At 45.3% G+C, this 22,675-nt stretch overlaps 1 long non-coding RNA gene across 1 annotated transcript; it reads left to right on the top strand.

Annotated features, from left to right (window-relative positions):
* The first annotated feature begins 6,797 nt into the window (after positions 1-6,797).
* On the top strand, positions 6,798-21,355 carry LOC123281121 (uncharacterized). Its single transcript, XR_006520349.2, has 3 exons — positions 6,798-6,919; positions 16,500-16,657; positions 18,529-21,355. It is a non-coding gene; the product is annotated as an uncharacterized lncRNA (long non-coding RNA).
* Positions 21,356-22,675: the final 1,320 nt, after the last annotated feature.

Here is a 22,675-nt window from a genome sequence, read left to right as displayed (position 1 = left end):
GTTGGCTGGCATAGTGGGCTAATGATGGCCCCTGAGAGATCAGTTCCTAAACCCTGGAACCTGTAAATGTGACCTTAATTGGAAAAAGGGTCTCTTCATGTGTGAATAAGTTAAGGATTGTAAGTAAGGCCATCTCGTTATACTAAATGGCCCCAGCCCCTCCTCTGACTACTCACTGCTCTGCACGTACTCTAAAAACTTCACATGCTTTCCTGATTTATGGGCTCCACTTACATTTGTACTCCCAGACAGCTTGATAAATTAAAACTTTGTTCTGAGTTTCTCTCCAGGAACATGCTGACCATAGGCAGGAAACACACCTATAAGTTGTCCATCACAGCTGACAGAAGAATGGAACAATGTGATGCTGGGAGCCCGTCATATCTGGAGCCCAACATCCCTGGACCCCCTCCTCAATGCCCATTTTCCCTATATAACTACCTCAAGATTCTGTTAATTGTTGTTTGTTTGTTTTGTTTTTTTGAGGAAGATTAGCCTTGAGCTAATATCTGCTGCCAATCCTCCCTTTTTGCTGAGGAAGACTGGCCCTGAGCTAACATCCATGCCCATCTTCCTCCACTTTATATGTGGGACGCCGCCACAGCATGGCTTGCCAAGCGGTGCCATATCTGCACCCAGGATCCGAACCAGTAAACCTGGGGCCACAGAAGTGGAACGTGAGCACTTAACCACTGCGCCACTGGGGCAGCCCCAAGATTCTGTAATTTTTGAAGATAAGTTTTTGAGACATAGTCACCTGTCTTCCAATTTGCCAGCTAATCCAATCTAATTAAACTTTCTTTCTTCATCCCTAACTCATTGTGATTGATTGGCTCAGGTTGAAGTGAGTAGAGCAAGCTCAGTAACAGGATCTCAAGATGGAGATTATCCAGGTGGGCCCTAATGCCATTACATGTATCTTTATAAGAGGGAAGCAGGGGGAGATTTCACACACACAGAGGAGGTGGCAATGTGAAAGAGATTTGAAGAATGAGATGATGTAGCCACAACCCAAGGAATGCCAGCAGCCACCAGAAGCTGAAGAGGCACAGAAGGAGTCTCCCCTACAGCCTCCAGAGGGAGTGCGGCCCTGCCAGCACCTTGACTTCGGCCCAGTGATACTGATTTCGGACTTGGCCTCCAGGACTGTAACAGAAGACATTTCTGTTGTTTTAAGCTACTCAGTCTGTGGTAATTTTTTACAGCGGCCACAGGAAACTAGTACACTTGGGGACATGTTAGAAATGTAAATTCTCAGGGCCAGCCTTGTGGCTGAGTGGTTAAGTTCTCACGCTCCGCTTTGGTGGCCCAGGGTTTTGCCGGTTTGGATCCTGGGCGCAGACATGGCACCACTCATCAGGCCATGCTGAGGCGGTGTCCCACATAGCACAACCAAGGCACTCACAACTAGAGTATACAACTATGTACTGCAGGGCCTTTGGGAAGAAGGAGAAAAAAAATGCAAATTTTGAGGCTCCAGCCAGATCTACTGAGTCAGAAATTTGGGGAGTGGGACCCAGCACCCTGTGTTTTAACAGGCCCTCCAGGGGATTCTGTTGAAAGCTAAAATTTCAAAAACACTGGCTTAAGGCAAGGGTTGCCCCTTTGTGCAAATGTGTGAATGGGGCCTGTGATGGAATCAGAGAGGTAAGCTTGATCTAAAGGCATTAACGCATTTGCACAAAGTGCCTGGCCCCGTAGGCACCTGAGTTTTCAACCCTTTCCTGAAACCAGTATTTCTCAAACTTTAGTGTGTCATACGGAGAAAGGTAATAAGCAAAACAAGGTGGCACGTGTTACAAAGAAAAAGAAAACAGGGTAACGGGTAGAGGAGTGCCAGCAGGAGGGCTAGTTTTAGACTGGGTGGTCCAAGAGAAGCCTTCTGGAAGCAGAGACCAAAGGATGAGGAAAAGTCAGCCACGGAACATTAGGAAAGGAGAGTGTTCTGGACAGAAGGAACAGCATGAGCAAAGGTCCTGAGGTCAGAAAATAGCTTAGTATGTTGGAGGAGGAGTCAGGAGAGCAGTGTTGTCACAACTCACTGCTGGAGAAATTGTATGTCCTGTGTGACTCCAATGGGAGAGGATTCCTGGAAGTGTGTGCCTGGCTTCCTCGACTTCACCTTTCACCCCAGGCGCCTTTACCCACTTGCTGGTTTTGCTTTGTATCCTTTCACTGTGATAACTCTTAGCCATGAGTACAACTATACGCTGAGTTCTCTTGAGTCCTTCTAGTGAGTCACCAAACTTGGAGGTGGTCTTGGGGACCGTTGACCCATATCTCCATGATTAATGTACAATGTAATGTCTCAGATATCTTGGGCCAAATGAAATCTGAAGGTTCCACATGCATGGTATGTTCTAGTAAGAACTCTCGGAAGTTAGTTGCCACAAAAGGACTCCTCACCTTCACTGTGTCTGTAGGATTTCTCCCTGGCAGGGATCCTCTGTACTTTACGGGATAACCACGACCAAAGGCTTTCAGGCATCCCTTATGCTCACAGGGCGTCCTGACACCATGGATCCGCTAGTGCATGGTCAGGGAGGAGCAGTACTTCAAGGTGTCCCCACATTCCTTACACACACAGGGATTCTCCCGTTTGAGTTCTCTGATGGATGCTGAGGGAGGCGCTGTAGCTGACAGCCTCTTCAGTCACTGCATTTGTAGGGTTTCTCTGTGTGGATTTCCCGGTGCTCGATGAGGGAGGACCTGTACTGGAAAGGTTTCCTACAGTTGGGGCACTTGTAGGGGTTCTCGCCTGTATGAGTTCTCGGATAGAGAGTAAGGGATGAGGCCCAGCTAAAGGCCTTCCTGCATTCACTGCATTCCTAAGGTTTCTCCCCATTGTGGGTCCTCTCATGTCAACTGGAGGAGGACTGATCACTAAAGGCTTTTACACACTCGTTACACTGATAGGGTTTCTCGCCAGGGTGAATTCTCTGATGGGAGAATGAGGTGGAAGTGAAAGTTTGTCAGTTTCGAGTCATCTTCAAGAGGTGGAACAATTTCCACTCTCCCTCTCATGCACTGGGATGGCCATGAGAAGGTATCTGGTGCTAGGAGGAGGGTAAGAGACACATGGGAAGAGCTTCCCCAGGTAAGCCCAGCCAGGAGCAGAGCAGCCCAGCCAACCTGCAGACACACCGGCCAGTCCAGCGGGCCTGCAGGCTGATGAGAAATAACGAAGAGCTGTTGTCTTGGGGTGTTTTGTTATGCAGCAGTAACTAGCTGTTACAGTTAATAGAGTGAAAGGATTTAGGACAGTGACCATTTCACCTGCTGAACCAGGAAGAGACAGGGACAAACAGCATTTTACTTCACTAAGGAGGCCACTGAGGCACAAAGAGGAGTTGCATTACATGCTGAAAAACACACAGCAGCAGAGCACAGAACTGTCAAGGCTGCTGGCTGCACACCGCTCAGATCTGACCCCTGTTCCCAAGAACAGAGTGACCACTTAAAAGTGCAACCCAGACCCTGTCGCTGTCCTGCCCCAGACCCTCCACTGGCCACTAAAGTCCTCACCAAGGCCTAAAAGCAACGATGGCCCTCGTCTGCTCACCACCTCACTGCCCACTGTTCCTCCAACACCCCACGTCATTCCTGCCTTGGGGCCTTTGTCCTCACTCTTCCCTCTTCCTCTAACTTTCCCTCTAGGTCATTCTCATCATTCAGGGCTGAGCCCAGATGTCCCCTTCTCAAGAGGGCGTCTCTAACCACCCAAACTCTGATGGCCCCCAGCCCCTAAGTCACTCTGTCCTGCTGCCTTCTAGTATTTTCTTCAGAGCACTTATCAGTGACTGACATTATCTTATCTTGACCATCTTCCCCACTAGAATTAAGTTCCAATACACACACACTTCATCCACAAGGGAAACTTCATAGGCACCCCCTCAAAATCTCACAGAGGCAACAATGAAACCCTTAGCCACAGACATACCTTGAGAGAAACACACAGCCACACACAGGCTCACTAAAGTGTGACCACCTGGTTTAGATACACTTGTCACACTTGTACACCCCAGAATCACACACATACATCATTCACTTCCTCAGGCTGGTACTAGTTAGCCCCTCCCACAAGACATACAGCATCACATACTACCACATATCACCATAGCCACACCAGATTACCCCCCGTCACCCCCTCTCACACAAAATCATGGACATAAATCACTCCAGCGAACAGAGACAGAGCAAATCACTCATCACGACATTCCCCGTCACACACCAACTCCCACTCAACCACACACACAGAAATCCCACAAGAACCCACAAAATAATGAACTACACCCTACCCTCGCCACACACAAATTTATGTCCAACCATAGACACACCACATTTGGAAAGAAAAAACCACAATCACACAATTTCATGCACAAAATCACTCTCCCCACCCTCGTACCCCATCATAAATCACACTGACATACGGATCACACTATTGCAATCACACACTGACACCCCAAAAAAAAAAACCACTCACACAGGGCTCAGCAAATGTGGTTTTGCAGAGAGAAACAGGAGCCTTCCCAGCACAGAGACCTCACGCACAGAGCAAGGAACAAACGACAAAAGGCAGTGCCTCATCGCGTCCTGGGTCCTGGGCATTCCACCAACCTGGCAGCTGCGTCCTCATCCCATCCAGAGCCGGCCTCGAGATCCAGGAGCTTGGCCTCTTCCACTTGGCAACTGCCTCTGTCCACCTTCCCCACCTCAGCACACCCGGAGCTCCTGCTGGCTCTTGCCTCTGACCTCCAGCCTGCAGGCCTTTCCCTCCACGGCCGCCCTGGCCTTGCTGACTCCTGAAGGGGCATGGCATGCTCGGGGGCAGTGGCCAGGGATGGCTTATTTTACCTTCTAAGTACCCCAGGAAGTAAGAAGGATCTTTGTCCCTATTACACAGAGGAGGAAACTGAGCCATGGAGACATTCTGTACCTCACCTAGGGTCACCAAGCTGGCAAGGGCTGGAGCTGGGACGTGAACCTCGACTGCAGACTCCAGAGCTTGTGCGAGCAACCACACGCCTGCTCATAAGTACAGACACACAAGACGCAACCCGTACGTGAGCAAAGAGGACAGGCCCAAAGACAAAAGCTGACATTGTCACTCACAAATGACCCTGAGGCACCAAAAATGAGACATATGTAGACCACAGGACACAGAGAGGAACACCTCTACATATACTGACTCATTTAGTCCTCAAGACAACTTCCAAGGGAGAGCTTATTACTCATTAGTGCTTGAAAGTGAGGTGCAGAGGGATTAAGCGACCTGTCCAAGTTCACACAACTAGGAAGAGAAGGGAATTAGAACCCATTCGTCTGTAAGGATTTCTCGCGAGCCTCCTGGCCACCAGGCACAACTGCAGTGAAGAAAAGAGCCTAAGTACTCCTCTCTAGCGAGCCCAGAGCTCCTGCTCTTACCCACCTCGCCTGCAGCCTCCCGTCTAACTGGCCATGGGCCTATCAGACACGCGCCCTCACACAGATGGCCTCAGGGACCACCCAAGTCACCGATCACCAAACACCAGCATTGACAAAAACCTCCATCACCAAATGACAGTCACGTGTCCCCATAACCCACACAGACACAAGCACCAATACACACTCACACGCTCAGTACTCGACACCCAGTGTCATGTGGCATGCAGGGACTGGTCATTCAAAGACAAAATTACACACACAAACACTCTTTGAGAGACAACTTCAGACACACAAAATCCCATCTAAACCCTCACACCAAACCACTCCCTCAGCAACACTCCACACTTGCAGGTGTGAGCGCATGTGCATGCACACAGACACACTTCGTTCACAAATAAAACCTCACAGGCAACCTTAAAATTTAAGACAATTGGGACAATGACACACTGCAGGCACAAGTGCAGAGGGACACACAGACTTGCCAACAGGATTTAGATACTTCACACTGGTTCAACCCCACAAACATGCCCAAACTCCCATACACACTTCCTTACCTACTAGTTAGCCTCACAACAAACATCACATGCTGACAGATAACAACAGCAGCACGAAATCAGACGCACAGATCACAATCACACTCAAACCAAATTACACACACAGTACACACCACAAAAATTTCCACTCAATCACAGACACACCAGAACAACACACAACCACACATGGACACACAAGATCACAAACTACATGCCCTCTTCACACACAAACTTCCACACAGTCTCGGCTTCACAAGGTTACATTTCAAGCAGGATGCACAATCACACACACCCCCCCAACACGACGCACATAATCTCATGAACTAAATCACTCACATCCCCACAAAAATCACAGTGACACACGAATCACAGCAACAGCAAAAAACCATACTCACGAGATACCATCACAGAAGCCCCAGTCAGGCTCACGATCTACAGACACGCAAGAGCCACCCGGGGTGGGGGTGGGGGGGGGGCTCACACACCCACACAAACTCGCACCTGCTCCCATTCACACATACACACACACATATACACGCAGATTCGCTCACCCATACACACACCTCAAAGACATCACATTCCCTCCCACACACTCACCTGCACGCACTTGCTCGAACATTCTCCCTGGCTCACAGACTCGTACACACACCAGTCTCTTGCACACAGACACTCTCGCTCGAGCACACACAAGCATTCGCCTATACACGCCCGCTCACCGCACACACTACCCGCGCACGCGGAGACACACTCACCCACACATCACTCCGCACGGATCTCCAGGACGGAAGCGGAAGCGCGCTTGAGGCTCGCGCGCGCCGGGCACTCTGGGAATTGTTGTCCGGAGACGGGCGCGCAGGCGCACTTCCTTCTGGCTCCCGGATCCTGCCCTCCCCGAAATAAACAACAGGTACCCAAGTCCTTGTCTCCTACTCTACGAAGTAATATAGACATTTCCAAAAATGGTAAGGGATCCGAAGGCAATAAATCAGGCCGATGGGAGGGAGGGAGGAGGTGATGATACTTGGTGGGAGGTTAGGAAAGGTCTCTCCAAAGAGATGACGTTTGAAGTGAGGCTCAACTATGACGGGGCAGTTGTGCCCAGATTTGGCGAAGGGTATTCTAGGCTGAGGATGAAGCAAGTGCAAAGGCCCTGAGGCAGGGAGAAGATTGGTGTGTTTGAAGAACTGAGGTAACGCCAGCATAGCTCCGGATAAAAGATGCAGGGGAGGGTGCAGGAAAGGAGGCTGGAGACCTCAGCGGGGTTCCCACCATGGAGAGCCCAAGGCAATGAAAAGGCACTGGAAAGCTGCAACAGGGTGATGATTTTTAACAGGAACACGTGGCTTCTGGATGGAGGGTGGGTTCGGGAGGGTAATAGCTGAAGGCAGGGAGACAAAGGAGGAGGTTGTTGCAGTGGGCCAGGCCAGAGACGATGGTGGCCATGGGGATGGTGTGAAGTGGATGAATTTGAAAGAAACGTTGAGAGCGGAACTGACAAAACTCATGGGCCTACTGGATGTGAGGGAAATGGGGAGGTGAGTGAGAGAGATAAACCAATAAGCCTGCTAATTTTCTGCCTTGAGTGATGGATGGATGGCAATGCCAGGAAGTGGGGTGAAAACAAGTATGGAGGAGAGAGAAAGAGCTGTATGTAGACGGGTTAAGTTTGAAATACTTGCTACATATTCATTCACCGTGATTCAGCAACAATTCACTCATTCACTAACCAATGATTTATTGAGTTTCTTTTATCCTGGGTCAACTGTATGCTAGAGCATGCTAGTACCAGCTCACAAGACCTAACTGTTAAATATCCAAGAATGTCGCAAACCAGTTGTTGGGCTATTGGCATCAGCTGTGGTGAGATTATTTACACCGTGGAAATTGGCAAATATTACAGTTTTTTTTTTTTTTTTCCAGAGAGCTGGCTTACCAGCACACTGAAAGCTTGGATAACGGTAAACATGCAGATGTAATCTCTCCCTTCATTCAGCATTCATTCTAGTGTGAGGGACAGATTTTAAACAAATAAACAATTGGTTAAAACTGCAATGCATGTTTTGGAGAAATGAGAGTGTTGAGAGAGAGTATAGAAAGGAAAAAACAACCCACGCTGGCCAGGAGGGGTGGCCAGGAATTGATGTTGGAGCCTTGTCCTGAAGGCTGAGCAGTACATTTGAACAGGGGACATTAGGATATGTTTTATGGATGACGTGTCATGGTTTGATTGGCAGTGTCTTTTTCTTTCTTAATGGGATGTAAATTAATGGAGTATCTTCCAATCAATGGTGGTTTATATTCAATAGCATTTATTAATCTGATTTAGGAAGAGGTGTCTGGACTGAGTTTGTGAAACCAGAAGATCCCATACAGGTGTTGCCGAAATGGCTGTAGAGGGAGATAAACCACCAAGGCTCAGAGATCTCAGCCCCCTGACCCTAGCTTACACCAGAGAAGATTTGGATTTTTTGTTGTTGTTGTTCTGCTGCACATTTGTTTGTTCATAAAAATAAATACTGAACACCTAGTGTGTGCCAGACAATATGCTACACACAGGGGATACAGCACTGAAGAAAACAGAGCCCTGCCCTCATGGAGACTAGATTTGAAGGAGTAGGGAGGGGGATTCAGGGCAGAATAAAAAAACTGAATAATTTAGGTAATTCAAAAGGATGATAAATGCATTGGAGATAATAAAACAGGATGAAGGGATTGAGAGTGACCTGGAAGGGATCTTCTTTAGAAGGGAGGGCCAAGGAGGGTACATCTGAGGAGGTGACGTTGAAGCTGAGACCTAAAGGATGCTAGAGAGCCAGCCGCTCAGAGATCTGGGGGATACACCAAGTACCTGGATATTTTCTGTCTCAGAGAGTAGATATCAAGTAATTATGGGAGTGACATCCCATCAGCTTTGCCGTATACCATTGATGAAAGGGGAGGGGATTATACCAGGATGTGACTCATTGATGATTACCTTACTTAAGATGGCTCTGGCATACCCCAGTAATCAGCAAAGACTTGTCTGATCTAGCTGGCTGGTCACATGCCCCTTTACTCTCTTTTTGGCCAGTTTATGTCTCTCCCAAGTTGTGCATTTGATCAAGAGGTTGGTATTCTGAAGTAGAGGAGGACTGTTCAACCCTCAAGGATATGTGGGTAGCACTGCAATCCTCTCCTAAAACTTCCCAAGGAGATATCTCAACACGGTAAAATTTTTAAATTCCTAGAGAAATACAATTCAATCTCTGTCATTAAAAGTAGAATCCTGGGGCTGTCCCAGTGGTGCAGCGGTTAAGTGCGCACGTTCTGCTTTGGGGCCCGGGGTTCTGCTGTTCGGATTCTGGGTGCAGACATGGCACCACTTGGCAAGCCATGCTGTGGTAGGCGTCCCATATATAAAGTAGAGGAAGATGGGCATGGATGTTAGCTCAGGGCCAGTCTTCCTCAGCAAAAAGAGGAGGACTGGCTGCAGTTAGCTCAGGGCTAATCTTCCTCAAAACAAACAAACAAACAAAAAAGTAGAACCCTGAGTGTTTCTGGAGTGAAAATATTGGGCCTCTCTTGATCCTCTTAACTTTGGGTAAGTTGCCAAACCTATCTGAATTTTATTTTCCTTAACTGCAAAATGAAGACAATATTATATAGAATTATAGAGATAATGTATATAAAAGTGACTAGTACAGGTGGCCTAGGGATAAAGGAAGACTTGAAAGCACGATGATAGGATGGAATAAAAAGATAGATGGTGGCTCATCAAGAGATGAGATGGGGAGGAATGATTAAAAATTAGTAGGGGCTGGGGGCTGGCCCCGTGGCCGAGTGGTTAAGTTCGCACGCTCCGCTGCAGGCAGCCCAGTGTTTCGTCGGTTCGAATCCTGGGCGCGGACATGGCACTGCTCGTCAGACCACGCTGAGGCAGCGTCCCACATGCCACAACTAGAGGAACCCACAACGAAGAATACACAACTATGTACCGGGGGGCTTTGGGGAGAAAAAGGAAAAAATAAAATCTTTAAAAAAAAAAAAATTAGTAGGGGCTGGCCCAGTGGCACAGCGTTTAAGTGTGCACATTCCACTTCAGTGGCCCTGGGTTCACCAGTTCAGATCCTGGGTGTGGACATGGCACTGCTTGGCAAGCCATGCTGTGGTAGGCGTCCCACATATAAAGTAGAGGAAGATGGGCACGGATGTTAGCTCGGGGCTAATCTTCCTAACAACAACAACAACAACAATTAGTAAATAATGTTCTCGCCTTTTATTTGGAGTTTCATCTGGGCATGTGGCAACCCAGCTGGAGACAACATTTCCCAGCCTCCTTTGCAGGTCAGTGTGGTCATGTGACTAAGTGCCAGCCAATGGGATATCAGCAGAAGTGATGTTTACAACTTCCGGGTCACATCTTAAAAGCACGTTGCTTGCCCTCTACTTCTATCTCCCATCCTGCAGGTGGGTTGTGAATGACGTGCTAGTGAGCCGTCTCCTACTGTGTGGATAAGGAGACCTCAGGGGATGGTAGAGCAATGAGAGAGGAGGGACCTGGTCTCAGGATGACTTTGTGGCTTAGAGCCACCCAGGATCACCTTCAACCACAGATGTTTACATGAAAGAGAAATAAACCTTTTGTATTATGTAATCCACTATTGTCTCTTTAAAACAGCAGAACCCAAAACCCAACCAATACAATAATATCAGGTAAACATTGCAGAAGGACAAAATTACCCTTGACATCCCCTTAGGAAGGAGCTACATGCAGACTACAAACCAGGGGCTGGCCCTGGGGCCGAGTGGTTAAGTTCGTGCACTCCACTTCACCTGCCCAGGGTGTTGCCAGATTGGATCCTGGGCATAGACATGGCACCGCTCATCAGGCCATGCTGAGGCGGTGTTCTACATAGCAGAGCCAGAAGGACCTACATCTAGAATATACAACTATGTACTGGGGAGCTTTGGGGAGAAGAAAAAAAAGAAGATTGGCAACAGATGTTAGCTCAGGTGCCAATCTTAAAAAAAAAAAAGAGACTACGAACCATATCTCTGCCAGTCCAATATGGCCTATTTTTCTTCTGGAATAGTTGCTGCTTCTTCTGATGAAGTCATTGGCCTGCATTTAGGACATATAGAAACAAAAAATGTGTACCATTCAATATTAGAACTATGTTGAGTAGGACAAGATGCACCAACTTGTGGGAGATCCAAGGAAACTGAGATGAGCTGAGAAGAGAGTTATCTGTTGGACTCAACTCCAGGACACAGGGTCATTGAGGGGGATCTTGGATGAAATGACTGTCTACTATTTAAATTATCCACTCCCTCTCTGTCTTCTCCTGCCTACATTTAGGTCCATTTGCTTAAATTAAATGCACATTTGACATGTGTCCATTTTGTCTGGACATCTATTGGGACCTCCTGCATGACTCATTGTCATCCAATTTTGTTGCCAAGTTTTAGGCTACACATGTGCTCCTGGTGGTCTCTGGAGGCATTAAGACCTCCACTGTGACCACAAGGAAAATCCTGTGAAGGTGGATTTCTGAATCCTTCTCATGTCCAGATGCCAGGTCCTACGATGGCACCTGAAGATAGAGCTTCCTCAGGGCACCCTTCATGTCCTTGTTCCTCAGGCTGTAGATAAGCGGATTCAGGGTGGGTGTGAGGATGGAGTAGAAGACAGCAGCCACACGCCCTTGCAGTGGGGAGTAGTAGGCGGTGGGCTGCATGTAGGCAGAGCTGCCAGTGCCATAAAACAGGAGCACAGTGGCCAGGTGGGAAGAGCATGTGGAGAAGGCCTTCCAGCGGCTGGCTGAGGAGCGGATCTGAACCACTGTGGCCAAGATGCGGATGTAGGACAGGATGGTGAGGGCAAAGCAGCTCATGATGATGCAGCCGCTGGCTGCAAATCCGACAGCCTCATGGGCATCTGCATTGGCACAGGCTAGGCGCATGAGTGGGGGGATGTCACAGAAGAAGTGGTCTATCACATTGGGGCCACAGAAGGGCAGGGAGAAGGTGTTGGCTGTGTGGAAGGCGGAAAAGAGGATCCCGCTGCCCCAGGCCACCACCACCAGGGAGGCGCAGGTCCGGGGGGTCATGGCTGCCCCATACATTAGGGGCCTGTAGATGGCCAGACAACGATCATAAGCCATGGAGGTGATGAGAAAACACTCTGTGGACCCAAGGCAGACAAAGGCAAAGAGTTGTGACGCGCATGCCGGGAGGGAAATCTCCCCAGAGCCTACCATGGTGGCCACCAGGACCTGGGGCAGGGTGGTGGACGTGGAGCAGATATCCACCAGGGAGAGGTGTTTGAGGAGGAAGTACATGGGTGTGTGCAGGCGGGGGTCGAGTGTCACGGCAGCCATGATGGAGAGGTTCCCCAGAATCGCAGCCAGGTAAATGAGAAGGAAGGTGGCAGTGCTGAGCAGCTGTAACTCAGGGACAGCTGAGAAGCCCCGGAGAAGGAAGACGGACACACCCGTGAGATTGCTCATGTTCTGTCTTTGGCAAAGTTCCTTAACTGCTGGGGATGCTCAAGGAGCAGTGCATGTGGAGAACAGTGTGACAATAACAAAGACCTAGGAGGAAGCAATAAAGAAGTTGGGTGAGCTGAGTCTGGAAAGGATGCTCAAATATTTCTTCATTGAACACACGTGCATTGTTTGTCTTTCCTAGAGATCTCAAAGTTAAACACCTACAGAGGCCCAACAGATACATAAGTTAGTGAATCCAGCTGAGTGAATAATAGAGAATGGTGGGGACTGTGAAGAAAATGGATGTTCTGTTCAAATGAGGCAGCTGCTTTAAACTCTTGCCCACTGTTGTTGGTGGACGAAGCATTGCCAGATTCTCTGATATTCTCAAGAGAAGCCAGATTCCAGGTTGTTTTTGATGTGAAACCTCCTGACTTTTATATACTGGCAGTTAATTCAAATGTAAAACACTGTGCATATCACATGGGGCCACCAGTTAAGACTTCTGGTCTTACCATGTATATTGCTACATACCGTAGCATCTTAATTATAGTACACAACCCAAGGCCTTCTAATAATCTGTTTCCCTCCTAGACTGTGAGCCCCCCTCCACCTGAGCACAGGGACCATTTCATACTCATTGCTTTATTTCCTGGCATCTAACGTAGGAAGTGGTACACAGTACAGAAGTAGTGTTTAAGAATGTTTTTGCAACCAAACAGCCAGCGTTTGGATTCTGTGTGACATTAGACAAATACTTTAATCTTTCTGAGCCTCAGTTTCCTCCTCTGGAGAATGGGATCGCATAGTGCTGAGATGGTCACAGGCCATAATGAAAGGAACATCCTTAAACAGGACCTGGCACAGGGCAAGCCCTCGTTAAAGGTAGACCTTTACTATTGTCAGGTTCCTCACACTTTGTGGGTTTCTTGTCTTCCTTTCCACTGTGGTCCCTGGGCTGCTGGGATTGTGTACTAAAATAGGCATGAAAACATGTTTTTAAGCTTCTTAAAGGAAAGTATTACCACCCTTTTCTCTTCTCATACTCCATCACCCCCTGCCATTTTCACTCCCATTGCTGTGGAACGACAGCCCCTGGCAGCTGGGCACTGGCCTGGCACTCCCAGCTGAGTCTTGCTGGCCTCTTGTGGACCATAAATAACCTACCTTTGGTAGGCAGAATAGTGCCCCCTCCAGGATGCCTATGTCCCCCACCCCTGAAACCTGTGAAAATGTGAACTCACATGGCAAAAGGGACCTTGCAAATGTGATTAAGTTAAGAATTTTGAGATGTGAAGATTATCCTGGAGTATCCAGGTGTCGTGAGTTGAATTGCAGCCCCACTCCCCCAAAAAAGGTATGTTGAGGTCTAAGCCCCAGTACCTCAGAGTGTGACCTCATCTAGAATCGGGTCACTGCAGCTGTAATTAGTGAAGATGAGGTCATAGGCCCCTAATCGAATATGGCTGGTATCCTTAAAAGAAGACGGCTGCACTAATACAGAGACACAGGAGACAAGGCCGTGTGATGACGAAGGCGGAGAGTGGAGTCATGCAGCTGCAAGCCAAGAAATGCCCGAGATTGCTGGTAGACTGCCAGAAGCTAGAAGAGGCGATTCCCTACAATTCCCTAGGCAAGTCCCTAGGAAGGATTCCCTACAGGTCTCAGTGGGAGCATGGCCCGCCGACACCTTGATCTCAGACTTCCGGCCTCCAGAGCTGGGAGAGAATGCCTTTCCGTTATTCTGAGCCACTCAGTCTGTGGTGCTTTGCCATGGCAGCCCTAGAAAACATCTAATGAGTGAAGCCAGTGGAGTCGTTAGGGTCCTTAGAAGATGGGAAGGGAGGCAAGAGAGTCAGAGAAGGAGATATGATGACAGAAGAAGGGATCAGACAGATGTGGGGCCGTGAGAAGCCAGAAGAGACAAAGAAATGGCTTCTCCCCTGGAGCGTCCAGAAGGAAGCAGCACTGCTGACACCTTGACTTTAGCCCAGTGAGATCCATTTCGGACTTGGGATTTCTAAAGTGTGAGATAAGAAGTGTGTCGTTTTGAGAGACTACATTTGTGGTGATTTGTTAATTCCACTACCTCCCTCTGTCCTCTGCCCTCTTTCTTTTATTACCAGATTCTCCCGCCATGGAGATGAGGTGCCTTTGCACACCAAAGTAAAGGGGAAAAAGCAACACAGTCACTTAACTAATGCCATTTCTCCCCTCTCGCACCCCAAAAGACCCTGGGCAGGGGGAAGCTTTGTAACTGCAGTTCCCTCAGCAGGACGCAGGTACCTGTGCGAGATGGTTTTAAGGGGTGGATGGATGGATGTTACTTATTGTCACTACTTATTTTAGTGTGCATCTGGAGAGAAAACATCAGACTTGCAACTTTTCAGACATTGTGCTCAGAGAGAGGCTAAAATGTGCATTGAGGTTCCAACAAGAGATGATTAAAAGAAATGTGGCAACATCTGTTACATCATAGAGAATTATAATTCCCACAGAATGCATTTTGCAAATTTTGGACTGCTCCCTCAAATCAAATTCCTTACACCTTGGCTAACTCATCTTGCCTTCTCGAGACTTACTTTTCTCATCTCACTCATGTATTTTTCAAAATTCACACACACAAAACAAACATGGCTTTCATGCATGCTGTCATTTGGAAAGGACGTGAGATCATGCCCTGAGGTGTGCAGCATGGTGCCTGGTATGCGATGTATGAATGTAACCATCAGCCCTGTGGTTGGTATTATTATCATTCTTGTTTCAGCTTTCTTGGCTGTAAACTGAGGGGCTTGCAAAGCATTTCCAAACTGTTCCATGGAGCCCTCAGGGATCACCAAGGCATGGGAGCTTGTCTAGTGGGGATGTGATCCCTTTCCTCCAGCTGGAGCCAGTTCCATGTTTATCTATTAAATTGTTATCAGATTATCGGCTCAGCTTCCATTTGATGACAAGATCTTGCCATGAAAGAAGTAAGTACCAGAGATGATACCTACAGCCAAGAGATGGGTTGTGTCATGGATTACAGTACAGACTCTGGAGAGAGGCTGCCTGGGTTCAAATCCCAGCCCTGCCACTTACTAGCTGTGTGACCTTAGGCAAGTTACTTAACCTCTCTGTGCTTTGGGTTCTCTATCTGTAACACATAGGAATAATAATGACGTCCCCACCCCCATGGGATTGTCATGAGGATTAAATGAACTTAGTAAGTGTGTAGCTCTTAGAACAGTTCCTGATACATAAAACACCATGTGTTTTTATTATTTTCTCCAAATGGATGAGTATGTTTCTCAGCACTGCGTGGTATTATGTCTTCATGGATGTAAAGCAGAATACCACAAACATCATAGTCTGAAACAGTGGAGAGGAGCAGAGACCCTGGATTCGAGCCATCAGCCAATGGGAGAAATGAGCCTGACCGATGAGTGACACAGAAGCAATGCTTCTGGAGTAGGATAAGATTTTAGGAACTGCCTCTTCATGAAACCCTGAGTGTCTTCCATATTATTCCCACCCTTCAGTCTCGTAGCCTTGTCTTACATGCCCCAACTCACGGGGAGCTCACTTAGAGCAGTGGTTCTCAACCAAGGATGACTGTGTCCCCGCAGGGGACATGTGGCAGTGTCTGGAGACATTTTTGGTTGTCATGGCTGGGGAAGATGCTACTGGCATCTAGTGGGTAGGGACCAGGGATGCTGCTGAACATCCACCAGTGCACAGGACGGCCCCCACAGCAAAGAAGGATCTGGCCCCCAATGTCAGTAGCACCGAGATTACATCTCTGACTTCGTCTGAGTTCTTTGTAGCGTCAGCAGAACAATGATCAGCGTTTAAACATCATTTCCCAAGAGCCTGACGCTGACCTGAGCACTTTTCACATGACCGCTTAATCCTCCCGTCCACCAGAAGGCAGGCACTGTGTTACCCACCCCATTTCACAGAGAGAAAAACCGAGGCACGGAGAGTTTCAGCGATTTGCCCAAGGTCTCATAGCTCATAAGGGCAGTGCTGGGGCTCAAACCTAGCTGACTATCCCTACAGCCATGGGTTTTAATCACTGTTCTGTTGCCTCCAGTCATCCAGGTAGGAGATGGAAGCCACTTGGAAATTTGGAGCAGCCTGACCTACCTGGCGGAGTGTCTCAACCGCTCCCTGAAGGTGCTGAGCCGGGCTGGTGGAGTGCCGGTTCCTCCAGGGTGGAGGTGATAAAGAGTCAAGCCGGGATTCTTTGCTGTAGGTTGAATCCCCACTTATGAGCTGCGGGCATGGGAAGCTCTAGGGGTGGGCCAACGTGGCTGACTTTGATTGGAGTTGGCTTTGAGCCATAGCATCTCCTCTTGGCTGGTTCTTACGTTCTTGGGACTTTGTCCAAGGTCACCTCTGGGGACCTTCTGTCCCATGGTGGCTCCAAGCTCTGAAAACAAGACTTTGACAAGCAGGGCATCAGCCATGTGCCTGGTTACAACCTTCCAGGGTGTTCTGACAGTATCAAAAGCCATAATAGTCAGTTTTATTGAGCATTATTAATACCATTTACTATCGAGAAACATCCTTCTGCAATGTGCATTTTTTGTTTAACATGTCCTGGAGTTATTTCTGTTGAATAAATAGGGATCCCACACAGAAACAGGTCATTCTTTTTGACTGCTGCGGGGTGTCCCATGCTATAGATAAAGAAATGAAGGTGGCCTTCCCCACGCTCGGGGGCTTTGAGGTTGTTTGCAACATTTTTTTTTCCAAGACAAACAATTCTGCAATAAGCATCCCTGCACCCTTCTTGGACATCTTATTTTATGTCTTTCAGAAAACTTTTTAAAATACTTTTCTTTGTGTACGTTTATATACTACTTGTTTTCTCCCATTAACTTAGAGTTTCTGTGGCTCTTGTGAATGGGATCTAGTTTTCCATGACGTTTTCTAATTGATTATTGCTGCTCTTCACATAGGCTGTTGATCTTTGTGTTCTGATCTTGCGTCTAGCCATGAGGCAAAACGTACGCTATTCATGTATGTGATCAGAATAGGTTCCATTAAAGTGGAGTCGCTAAACTGAAGGGCCTGCACGTTTTAATTCTGGCTAACTATGCAAACTCAGCATAAATAAGCTTTATCAATGTATTCCAATTGTGCATAAGAGTATCACTTTTTTTTCTTTCTGGCCCAAAGTGGATACATCAGTTTTACGTTTACGCCCATCTGATGGTCAAAAATCATCTCATTTTTATTTTAATTTACATTTCCATGGTTCCTAGAGAGGCTGACGATCTTTTTGTATGCATGGCCATTTGTACATATTCTTCTGTACATAAAATTTTCTATCGGATTATTTGATTTTCCTTACTGATTTGTATGAATTTTTTTATATATTACAGGTATTGATCCTTTTTACAAATTTTTCCCAGGCTGTCAACTTAAACATTTTTCTTTAGAATAGTTTTTATCATATTGAAGTTTAACAATTTATATAATCATATCAACTTATTGTTTTCTTTCTAAGTTTTATATCTTTCTTAAGTAGCAATTCCCACATGGACATTACAAAAATAGTCTCCTATATTTTCTCCTTTGTTTCCAAGCTTTATAATTTGATTCATCCCTTTAATCTATCTGAAATTTACTTTTTATGTATGATGTAAATAAAGACTCTTTTTTCCCCAAGTACAAAACCAAGACATATTAGTTATCTATTGCTGCATAATAAATTACTCCAAAACTTAGTGGTTTAAGACAATAAGAGTTTATCTTATGGTTTCTGTGGGTCAGGAATCCAGGCATAGCTTAGATGGGTGGGCTCATGGTCTCTCACAGGCTGAAGTCAAAATAGGGCTGATGAAGGATGGGCTCCAAGATCACTTACATGATTACTAGTAGGATTCAGTTCCTTGTGGGCTGTTGGCTGAGAGTCTCAGTCCTTCTCTGGCCATTGGCTGGAGACCACAATCAGTTCTTGGCCACGTGGCCTCTCCATGGAGCAGCTCACAACATGACATCTTGCTTTCCTCAGAGCGAGCAAGAGAGTTTCCAATATGGAAGCCATGATATTTTGTAACCTAATCTTGCTAGTGACATCCCATCACTTTTGTTTCTATTCTGTTCATGATCAGCAAGTCCCTGGGTCCAGCCCACACTCAAGGGAAAGGGATCACACAACCATGGAATGCCAAGAGGTGGAGATCCTTGGGAGCCATGTTGGAGGCTGCCTACCACACGAGGATGGACTAGGATTCCCACATCTGTCTGTGTTTGTTCCTGAGCTCTTCATTCTGTTCTCTTCTATTTTTCTGTTCAAGTTACTCTCAATATGTGGCATTGGGACCCCTGGATATCCTCAAGACCCTTTCAGGGAATATTCAAGGTCAAAACTCTTATAGTATTGCTGATGAGATTGACGGTGATATTGGCAAATGTGATTTTTTGATATTATATAGTGAAAAGTGTCAACATCTGGAGTATCTGCATGATTTGATGAACCAACTTTTTCTCCCAAATGACCAATACGTGCTGTTACAAAGTTGTACACTGGTAAGGATCTATTCAGAGAGAGAGCGATGGGCCAATGGATTTTAATGTAACAGTATAAACATTCATTGATGTGGTTTTAGATTCTACATGCAATTAAGTGTTTTATGAGTTGATATGGTGTCAAAGAAGAATATTCATAATTATCTAAAAAGACTATTAATTACTTCTATTTTTTCCAACAACAATGTGTATGAAACTGGGCTTTCTTCATAAACTTCAACAAAACAACTTATTGCAACAGTTTGGATGCAGAAGCAAATATGTGAATCCAGCTGCCTTCTATTCAGTCAGATATTAAAGAGATTGCCAAAAATATATAAAACAATGTTGCTCTTCTCACTAAATGCATTTTGTTTTGGGAAATATAGTTGTTTGTTTAAAATATGCTACTTATGATCACATGTAATGGCTTTATTGTTGATATTCTTGTATGACTTGATAAATAAGTATTTTTAAAGTGTCTCAATTTTAATTTCTCATAGAGTTAATATGGATAGATATAACCTATATAACGAAAGCTCTTTGAGGTCACCAATATTTTTTAAGAGTATAAAGGGGTTCTGAGACCAAAAGGTTGAGAACTGCTATTTTATATTTTCACACGTTTTTGATTCCCTCTAGTTTCTGGGGTGGCCGTGGGGCTCACTTGGGTTTCCAGGTGCAACAGGGATGTCCTCACCAAGCTGCCCCTGAGCTGTCATTTTTGCCTGTGGATCTGTCTACCTCGTCTCCTTTCCTTCCTATTTCCCAAGATGGTTATCCAGCCTTCTCAGCCATTCTGGGAAGCAAGAGGTACCCCAGGTCCTTTAAATGAATCCCATTGATTCGAGTGTCCTTTTTTGTCTTACCATAAAATATAATTTTTTCCTCATAAGTCCTGCCTATATTAGTTTGTTGATAGGTATTTGGCTATTCTTGTTGCAATAGTCCATCAGAATTCTCTATGTTTGTGAAGCAAATATAGAGACTGATTTTTTAAAAATTGAAGTTCAAGTTAAACTGTACTATGATTCTACTGTGACAAAGAAGTCTGTGGCTTCCAGTTATAAGTAGGCTATACCATCTAGGTTTGTGTAAGTACACTCTATGATGTTTGCACAATGACAAAATGGCCTAACGACACATTTCTTGGAACATGTCCCCGTCATTAGGCGACACAAGACTGTATTATATTCTTGGAAGTTGTATATAAGTATATACAACTAAGACCCAAATGTTCTCACTGAACACACAGAAACACAATTATGAGAGGTGATGGAGGTGTTAACTAACCTTGTTGTAATAATTTCATAATATATATGTATCAAATTATCACATATACACGAATACCTGTATCACATATACTCATAGGATTTCATATGTATGAAATCATCACATTGTACACCTCACACAATGTTATATGTCAATTATATCTCAATAAGGCTGGAAAAATGTATATATAGAGGAAGTTGTGGGAAGTTCTTGTTACAACAGTGAAACGTTGTCGATTTTGGCCAAGACTCAGTGATGCAGAATATCATCCTAGGATGAAAGTCTCTAGTCTCAGTCCATTTCTTGTAACAGAATCTTTGCAGAGTAACAAAGTATGAAAGTAACAAATGAAGCACCACTGCTCACTAGCACATTCTCATGTCCAAGTTGTTGGTGGGATGTTTCTCTTTTGAAAACTGGATTTAGGAACATATTTAACTGCCTCCATCAAAATATTAAATTAGATAGAGGTTACCTGTTGGTTATCAGAATACATTAAATTGAAGGAAGGATATTGGATGCAAAATTGTACAACTATATACTCCATCATATTAAATTAGCAACGTGAGATGTTTTGCCTTATTTACAAAGTTACTCTCAGGTTGCCTATATGTATGTTAATATGTATGTTTTTATTTCTAATCCTTAAGAAAAATATTGCCATTTTAGATTTTGTAATAGAGCATTAAAGATGAGACTCTTCTCATGTAGAACACATTGCAAAAGACACTTCAAAGAGTAGCCAACACTCTTCAGCCTAAAATGAAGTTTGCGAAAATGGATGCTTATTGTTAAAATAGAAAATGGGGAAGAATAGTTCTAGAATTGGCAAAATATAGGCTTTTTTCATAAGGCTTTTATTTGTGCACATTCAATTGCAAAAGATTACTGTTACTGTAACTTTGGCACACTAATATAAAAATGTAAACGATTTCACAAATGGACACAAATAATGTTCACATTAGCTCATATGAGGAGAAAAATAAGATAGTACTTGCTATGACAGCTCTGTTGACGAAGACATGAGAATTAATTTGAAAAGAAATAGTGTTTTTTCTTTTTGCGAAAACATCACTTTCATGTCCTGTAATCTTTTAACATTCCTGCACTATTCAAAATGCAACTCAAAGTCGATGAAATCAATAAACAATTGTGTATGAACAAAAGTGTCCATTAACTCACTCCTCTTGGCTGGGTTTTCCCTTTGTTTCGAGTCCATTGTACAGCAGTTTTTGAAAGATGCTCACCAGTGAAATGCTGAATTATGAAATTCTTTCCCTGGTCTCATACACATAGGAATAAATCTATTCCACAGCAGTAGCAACTGCCTTTACATTTCATCCCTAACATTTGACCACTTCCTGTTGAAAAACAAATGTTTCACAGCTCTTAAAGATTTTATTGCAAAACAAACTGCAGGATGAAGTTCAGAGCCTTATCTAGCATTAGGGCTCTTATTCTTTGTAAATTCTGACTAATGGGTTTGAAAAGCAATAATACACATTGCCAAAATGTCAGCAACTTTAAAAATCTGTAAATATTACCTCAAAACCTAGTTTCTACAGACCATCAGTCACCACATTTAGCTTCCTCTTCCCTTCTTTTTCTGGAGCCTCCAAATTTAGCTGTAATTCTGGGGTTTCTAAGCTCAATAGCACTTTGCAACATCATGCATGTAAATCATATGAGGATGAACCAGATCTAAATCTGAGCTTCTGTGCAGAATTCTGTTCCTTGCATTTGTAGACTGAGGCCATCAGCTCCTAGAAGTCACCTCTCTTTTTAAGCAACATGTCCATTTTCTTCTTTCTTCTTTGCAGCCACCAGGAGAATCCATCTCTTTTAAGGATTTCACTCGGTTAGGCCAGGCCCATCTAGCACAATCTCCCTTTTGATTAACTCAAAGTCAATGGATTAGAGATCTTAAGTACATCTGCATAATCCTGTTTGCCCTGTGACGTGATAGAATTATGGGAGTGACATCTCATATTCACGTGTCTCACCTAAACCCAAGGGGAGGGGATTATACGAAGGTGTGGGTCATTTGGAGCCTTCTTAGAATTCTGCCTATCATAGCATACACCAGAGCAAAGGAAAACTTCTCTGGAGGAGGGCAAGTTTGTCTCGTGCCTTGGGAGAACACTCGCAGATAATTTTTTTCAAGGGCAATGACTTATGAGCAGTTGAAGATAACCAGGCACACAAGGAGACAAGACAACCTGAGCGAGAACCAACACACAGCAGAAATACAGAAGAAACAACACACTGCAGAAACAGTCTGGACACTGGAATCCCCAGTTACAGATTAGACCACTATGCCATGTTTGAAGAAATAATCAGTAAAGTGGGAATTATCTGCAGGAAACAGGAACCTATAAAAAATGACACATGGCTTGAAAAAGAATCAGACAGAATGTAGAAACACAAAAAATACAAAACTGGAAATACAAACTCAGTAGATTTATTTGACGGCAGATT

This window comes from Equus asinus, chromosome 26 (genome assembly GCF_041296235.1).
Source record: "Equus asinus isolate D_3611 breed Donkey chromosome 26, EquAss-T2T_v2, whole genome shotgun sequence".
Classification (NCBI taxonomy): Eukaryota; Metazoa; Chordata; class Mammalia; order Perissodactyla; family Equidae; genus Equus; species Equus asinus.
The sequence above is the reverse complement of the archived record's forward strand: the minus strand, read 5'-3'. Positions and strand labels throughout refer to the sequence as shown.